Below are 6000 nucleotides of genomic sequence, written 5' to 3'. Positions count from 1 at the left end.
ATACATGCAAACAAGCTTGAATGCATATCTTTTAGCCTCCATTCCAAAAGATCAGAGTCTTCGTGGTATAAGCTAGAATTATTGGCAGCTATTCTTGAGATCCGAAAAGTCTAAACTTTATCTGTGGTATTCCGAGTAGGATTTGGGAAGAGATGACTGTGACGAGCTTTAAACTCGCGAGTGTTAGGCATAGTGACAGACGCAAAAGGATCACTGGATTCTATTCCAACATGATCGAGAACCGACAGATGATTAGCCGTGCGGTGACAGCGCATTTGTACCATTTTCACTTAGAGAACGGGAAGTAGCCATTGACAACGGTGATGCCCAACATACAGCTTGCCATGGAAAGGAGTATGAAGGATTGGATGAAGGCAGTAGGAAAGCAGAGATTCAAGAGGGATGAAGCATCTCCATACGCTTATCTAAAATTTGCACCAATGAATTACATAAGTATCTCTATCCTTATTTTATGTTTTATTTATCTTTTAATTATTAAAACTCCATAACCATTTGAATCCGCCTGGCTGAGATTTACAAGGTGACCATAGCTTGCTTCAAGCCGACAATCTCCATGGGATCGACCCTTACTCAAGTAAGGTTTATTACTTGGACGACCCAGTACACTTGCTGGTTAGTTGTGCGAAGTTGTGAAAAAGAGTTGAGACTAGAATTGTGCGTACCAAGTTGTTGGCGCCATTGTGTATCATAATTTCGTGCACCAAGTTTTTGGCACCGTTACCAGGGATTGTTCTAGTTTGGACAACTGACGGTTCATCTTGTTGCTCAGATTAGGTAATTTTCTTCTTGTTTTAACCATTATTTTATTTTCAAAAAATTTTCAAAAAAAATTCTTTCAAAATTTTTCTTCTTTTTCATTTTTTTCCAAAATAATTTTCGAAAAATACAAAAAAAAAATCATAAAATCATAAAAACTCAAAAATATTTCATGGTTCTTGTTTGAATCTAGGGCCAAATTTTAAGTTGGTGTCAATTGCATGATTTTAATTGTCTTGCAATTTTTGAAACACATGCATTGTGTTCTTGATGATCTTCAAGTCGTTCTTGATGAATTTCTTTGTTTAATCTTCATGATTTATTGATTTGCACTGCATGATGTTCTACATATGCATTCTTGAATTCATATGGCCCAAACATGAGAAAGTTCTAAGTTTGGTGTCCTCTCAGTTTTCTTTCATTAAGAAAACTGAGTTCTTGATGTTCATCTTGGTCTTCAAGACTGTTCTTGGTGTTCATCTTGACGTTCATAATGTTCCTGCATATATCTTGTGTTTTGATCCAAGAATTATATGTTTTGACTCATTTTGTTGTTTTTCAAAATTGAAAACATATCTTCTTGAATAAAGGATTTAGCAAAATGAAGATCCAAGAACATAAAGCAGAGGAATTAAAAAGAAAAAGCTGGGTGTTCAAAACGCCTAGTGAAGAAGGAAAACTGGCATTTAAATGCCAGCTAGGGTACCTGGCTGGGCATTTAAACGCCCAAACCATGCAGCAATTGGGCGTTAAACGCCCAAAACATGCAGCTCCTGGGCGCTTAATGCCAGGATGACACAAGGAGAGGAATTTTGTTTTCAAATCAAATCTTTTTCAAATCTTCATATTTTTTTTTCAAAATCAAAACTTTTTCAAATCAAATATTTTCAATCATATCTTTTTCAAAATCATATCTTCTCAAACATCTCTTTTTCAAAAATCAAATCTTTTCCTCATATTTTCAAAAATCTTGATTCGAAAATTTCAAGTTTGTTACTTTCTTGATTAAGAGAGATTCCATATTTGAAATTTAGAATCATATCTTTTAGTTTCTTGTTAATCAAGGCATTAATTTTAAAAATAAAATCTTTTTAATTTTTTTTCAAAAATATCTTTTTTAAATCATATCTTCTTTTTAAAAATCCTTGATTTCAAAATCTTGCGCTAACTTCTTATCTTTTTCAAATTTATTTCTTATCTTTTTCAAAACCACCTTTTGACTCTTAATTTTCGAAAACATTTAACTTTTTTTTAAATCTCTCTTAATTAACTAACTATTTTAAATTTTAATTTTCGAAAATTTATTCCCCTCTCTCATTTTTTTCTATTTAAACACTAATATTCCTCCTCTATTGTAAATTCGAACTCCATCTCTCTTTGAGTGTTCGAATTCTTTCTTACCTACCTCATCCTTCCATTCTTGTTTTCCTATGACACCTCAAGGAATCTCTATACTGTGACATAGAGGATTCCATATTTTCTTTGTTTTCTTCTCTTTCATATGAGCAGGAACAAAGATAAAGGCATACTTGTTGAAGATGATCCTGAACCTGAAAGGACTCTGAAGAGGAAGCTAAGAGCAGCTAAAGCACAAAACTCTGAAGAGGACCTCACTGAAATTTTCGAAAAGGAAGCAGCAAAAGAAACAATTATGGTCGAACCAAACAACAATGCAAGGAAGATGCTTGGTGATTTTACTACACCAACTTCCAACTTCTATGGAAGAAGCATCTCAATCCCTGCCATAGGAGCAAACAATTTTGAGCTAAAGCCTCAATTAGTTTCTCTACTGCAACAGAACTGCAAGTTTTATGGAATTCCATCAGAAGACCCTTATCAGTTCTTAACTTAGTTCTTGCAGATCTGTGATACTGTTAAGACGAATAGAGTTGATCCTGAAGTCTACAAGCTTATGCTTTTCCCTTTTGCTGTAAGAGACAGAGCTAGAACATGGTTGGACTCACAACCTAGAGATAGCCTGGACTCTTGGGATAAGCTGGTCACGACTTTGTTAGCCAAGTTCTTTCCTCCTCAAAAGCTGAGCAAGCTTAGACTGGATGTTCAGACCTTCAGACAAAAAGATGGTGAGTCCCTCTATGAAGCTTGGGAAAGATACAAGCAACTGAGCAAAAAGTGTCCTTCTGACATGCTTTCAGAATGGACCACATTAGATATATTCTGTGATGGTTTGTTTGAATTTTTCAAGATGTCACTGGACCACTCTGCAGGTGGATCCATTCACGTAAAGAAAACACCCGCAGAAGCTCAAGAACTTATTGAAATGGTTGCAAATAACCAGTTCTTGTATACCTTTGAGAGGAATCCTGTGAGTAATGGGACGCTTCAAAAGAGAGGAGTTCTTAAAATTGATGCTCTAAATGCCATACTGGCTCAGAACAAAATATTGACCCAACAAGTCAATATGATCTCTCCGAGTCTGAATGGATTGCAAAATGCATCCAATAGTACTAAAGAAGCATCTTCTGAAGAATAAGCTTATGATACTGAGAACCCTACAATGGCAGAGGTGAATTACATGGGTGAAGCCTTTGGCAACACCTATAATCCTTCATGGAAAAATCATCCAAATTTTTCATCAAAGGATCAACAGAAGCAAGGATTCAATAATAACAATGGTGGAAGAAACACGTTTAGCAATAGCAAACCTTTCCCATCATCATCTCAGCAACAGACAGAGCATTCTGAGCAGAATCCTTCTAGCTTAGCAAACATAGTCTCTGATCTATCTAAGGCCACTCTTAGTTTTGACTAAAACAAGATCCTCCATTAGAAATTTGGAGGCACAAGTGGGCCAGCTGAGTAAAAGGGTTACTGAAACTCCTTCTAGCACTCTCCCAAGCATATACAAAAGAGAATCCCAAAGGAGAGTGCAAAGCCATTGATATAATCAACATGGCCGAAACCTTAGAGGAGGAGGAGGACGTGAATCCCAATGAGGAAGACCTCAGGGGACATCCAATGGTCAGTACGGAATCCCCTAATGAGGAACCAAAGGAATCTGATACTCATACAGAGACCATAGAGATTCTCTTTTACCATTCATGAGCTCTGATAACTATTCATCTTCTGAAGAGGATGAAGACATTGTTGAAGGGCAAGCTGCCCAATATTTAGGAGCAATCATGAAGCTGAATGCCAATCTATTTGGTAATGAGACTTGGGAGGAAGAGCCCCCCTTGCTCACCAATGAACTAAATACATTGGTTCAGCAAAATTTACCTCAAAAGAAATAGGATTCTGGTAAATTCTTAATACCTTGTACCATAGGCACCATGACTTTTGAAAAAGCTCTGTGTGACCTGGGGTCAGAAATAAACATGATGTCCCTCTCTGTAATGGAGAGACTGGTAATTTATGAGCTACAGGCTACCAAAATCTCATTGGAGATCGCAGATAAATCTATGAAAAAGGCTTATGGACTAGTAGAGGACGTGCTAGTGAAGGTTGAAGGCCTTTACTTCCCTACTGATTTCATAATCCTTGACACTAGGAGGGATGAGGAGGAATCTATCATCCTTGGAAGACCCTTCCTAGCCACAGCAAGAGCTGTAATTGATGTTGACAGAGGAGAGTTGATCCTTCATGTGAATGAAGAATGCCTTGTAGTAAAAACTCAAGGTCCTCCATCTGTAACCATGGAGAGTAAGCATGAAGAGCTTCTCCCAGTATAGAGTCAAACAGAGCCCCCACATTCAAAACTCTAAGTTTGGTGTTGGGAGGCCACAGCCAAACTCTTAGTTTGGTGTTGAGAGATCTCAACCATACTCTGATCATCTGTGAGACTCCATGAGAGCTCACTGTCAAGCTATTGACATTAAAGAAGCGCTTATTGGGAGGCAACCCAATTTTATTTTAATTTTATCTATATTATTTTGTTTCGTTTTAGGGTGATGATCATGTGAAGTCATAAACACAATTACAAAAATAAAGAAAAAGAAATCAAAAATAGCATTGAAAACAGCACACCCTGGAGGAAGAACTTACTGGCATTTAAATGCCAGTAAGAGTAGCAAAATGGGCGTTTAAACGCCCAATCTGGCACCTTTCTGGGTGTTTAAACACCAGAATAGGGCACCAGACTGGCGTTTAAATGCCAAAATAGGGCAACAAACTGGCATTTAGACGCCAGAATAGGAAGGAAAGCTGGCGTTTAAACGCCAGAACAGGGCAGCAAACTAGCGTTTAAATGCCAGAATTGCACTCTAAAGAGCTTTGAACGCCCAATTAGAGCAGAGATGAGAATTCCTTGACCCCTCAGAATCTGTGGACCCCACAGAATTCCCACCAACCTCACCTCATTCTCTCTCCTCTTCACACCTTTCTACAACACTCTTCCCCAAATATCTTCCCCAAAAACCCCACCCACCTTCAAAATTTAAAACCATTTCCCTCACAAACCCACCCAAACCTTTCGGCCACTCTCCCTCCCTTTTCCTATAAATACCCCTCTTCACTCCTTCATCTTCACATATCATACCCACCTTCCCCTCTCCTTGGCCGAACCCTATACACCCTTCATCTCCTCCATTTTCTTCTTCTTCTACATCTTTCTTTCTTCTTTTGCTCGGGGACGAGCAAATATTTTACGTTTGGTATGGTAAAAGCATTGCTTTTTGTTTTTCCATAACCATTTATGGCACCTAAGGCCAGAGAAACCTCTAGAAAGAGGAAAGGGAAAGCAACTGCTTCCACCTCTGAGTCATGAGAGATGGAGAGATTCATCTCAAAGTTCTATTAAGACCACTTTTATGAAGTTGTGGCCAAGAAGAAGGTGATCCCTGAGGTCCCTTTTAGGAGAGGAAGTAGAATTTCATGAAATCATACATCTAGAACTCTATAAGGTGGCTAACAAGCCCTCACCTTTGGCAAGATTAGCCTTTCTTCATCTCATATGTCATCTTTGCTATTCAACTGGGATTGTCATAGAGGGAGACATCCTCATTGAAGAGGACAAGCCCATCACTAAGAAGAGGATGGAACAAACTAGAGAACCTATTCATGGCACTCAACAAGAGCATGAGGAAGTTCCTCATCAAGAAATTCCTGAGATGCCTCAAGGGATGAAATTTCCTCCACACAATTATTGGGAGCAACTCAACACTTCTTTGGAAAGCTTGAGTTACAACATGGACCAATTAAGGGTGGAACACCAAGAGCACTCCATCATTCTCCATGAGATTAGAGAAGATTAAAGAGCTATGA

The sequence above is a fragment of the Arachis stenosperma genome, chromosome 6 (assembly GCF_014773155.1).
Source record: "Arachis stenosperma cultivar V10309 chromosome 6, arast.V10309.gnm1.PFL2, whole genome shotgun sequence".
Lineage (NCBI taxonomy): Eukaryota > Viridiplantae > Streptophyta > Magnoliopsida > Fabales > Fabaceae > Arachis > Arachis stenosperma.
Note: the sequence above shows the minus strand (reverse complement) of the source record.